This window comes from Physeter macrocephalus, chromosome 7 (assembly GCF_002837175.3).
Source record: "Physeter macrocephalus isolate SW-GA chromosome 7, ASM283717v5, whole genome shotgun sequence".
Taxonomy (NCBI): Eukaryota; Metazoa; Chordata; class Mammalia; order Artiodactyla; family Physeteridae; genus Physeter; species Physeter macrocephalus.
Window position 1 is genome coordinate 116,567,576 of NC_041220.1, and position 2,120 is coordinate 116,569,695.

General features: G+C 43.7%; 1 non-coding gene across 1 annotated transcript; it reads right to left on the bottom strand.

Moving 5' to 3' along the window:
- Positions 1 to 1,516: 1,516 nt before the first annotated feature.
- On the bottom strand, positions 1,517 to 1,639 carry LOC112063818 (small nucleolar RNA SNORA76). Its single transcript, XR_002891200.1, has one exon. It is a non-coding gene; the product is annotated as a small nucleolar RNA SNORA76 (small nucleolar RNA).
- Positions 1,640 to 2,120: the final 481 nt, after the last annotated feature.

Sequence of the window (2,120 nt, forward strand, 5' to 3'; positions counted from 1 at the left end):
ACAGGCATTTCAGCCCACACTCCTTCAGCAAGCCAAGAGCATTCTGATACTGTTAAGGCATAGGCAACACGTCAAGGGCCACAGGAACCTAATGTTTTCATCTCTACCAGTAGAAAGATGCAACATACAGTTGCCTTCTGGGTAGCTGCATCCTAGCTAGGAGACACCTGAGGTCCTGGGAGACTGATATGAAAAATAGCTTGTGCTTTTTGACTACATTTGTGAAAGATGCCCCATTTTTTAATAAGCAATGCTGTTACTAAGGAGATGGCAGAGTAACTCCATAGGAAGTCCAGGACCATGGTGGCTCCAACCAGGGTCTTATAGGAGTAAAGAGCAATGAATCCCTAAGTGAAGGGGAAGTCTATGCTGTTAGCTCAGGGTTGAACAAGGACTGAAGGCATTCCTGGAAGTAGGATATTGGATGCAATGTGTGATTGAAGCCTTTCAGACTCAGTCACCCTGGCCCAGTGGCTGTGCTGTAGTGACTGGTAACTAAGCATATATGCATAGGCACCCACTCCTGCAGAATGAGTAGGCATCCAGCAAAAAGTGCAGACAAGTCTGACATTGAAACCATTTGGACGAGGGAGGCAAAGGTACTAGCGAGCTGAACAAACTTTCCTGTTCGCTGTAACCCTAATTTTAGAAGTAAGACTAGCCCCCCCTTTAGCCTTAAGGATTTATGGGGCTTCTTGGGCAATTAAGGAGGTGGTATACTAAGAAGGCAAGTAGGTACTTGAGTGATTAGAATATGTTCCAGGTTTGTGGAGCAGGACATACTACTTACAAAAGGAATATCAGTCTCTCTTCTAGGCTTTTATCATATTCATCAGAGTGGCACCTTCATTCTCACATCTTTCTGTTTTCAAGGTTATTACACTGTATTATTTGAAGTATCTTTACATAATTGTGCTCTTTTTGATGTTCTCCACACATACTCACATATCTACTTTCTAATAAGAAACAACTGATACAAACTTCCATTAACAGTCAGCTTACCTATTTATTATAGCACCTATTTTCAATTGATAAATTATGCTTTACTTCATGTGCTTACACTGAATTCAAAAATGTAAAATACAATTCCAATTTCCAACCAATAATGTCTTTCAAAATCTTGTTTAACCTCACCACAAAATCAATTTTACTTTAGCTTGAAACCAACTGCGTTTTCAAGGGATACTGAAACACAACAGAGATCCTACTGGGTTGTACTATCCCCTTTTTTGAAACAAACCTGTTTTAAAAATTAACTTTAAAAGTTAGATATATACACACATATATATATATATATTCTTTTTTTTTTTTTTTTTTTAAGTGAACCTTCACTGATCCCTACGAAGAGATGACACTGGGACTTACAGGAAAGACACAGGATATGCCGGGCACTAAGTAGCAGAGACTGCAGGATCCCTGATGTCTCCCGAAGGAATTTCAACCTTGGCTTTAAGGGCTGGGCCTGATTCGCGACAGCCCCCGACTGACAGTCCAGCGCTGCAGAGTAGCTCTCGGTTCTCGGTTCTCGGTTAAAAGGGCCGCCTCCGCGGGGACCACGTGGCCCCCGTTTCGCGCAAGTGCGTGCTTTGGCGCTGCAGCCGGACTCCCCGCGCCGCACGCAGGCGCTCAAAAGCAGTGCGTTAGAAAATATGTTTATTTTTTATATTAAGACATTGAGTTGTACTTTGAAGTCTTTGAGAAAAGAAGAATCTGCATGTACTTTTTTTATACATCTATTTTTATTTCATTATTAAAATTTTCATCTGTTTTAGCCAGCTTAGACTAAATCATGCAGTAACAAATGATCTCAAGTCTTGTGGACTAAACAATAAAAGTTTATTTCTTGCTCACATTTATGCTCATCACACTGATGTCCTGCGGCTTTGCTCAATGTGCTCTTTCTTTTTTTTTTTTTTTTTTTTGTGGTATGCGGGCCTCCCTCCGTTGCGGCCTCTCCCGTTGCGGAGCACAGGCTCCGGACGCGCAAGCTCAGCGGCCATGGCCCATGGGACCAGCCGCTCCGCGGCACGTGGGATCCTCCCAGACCGGGGCGCGAACCCGGTTCCCCTGCATCGGCAGGCGGACGCGCAACCACTGCGCCACCAGGGAAGCCCAGCGTG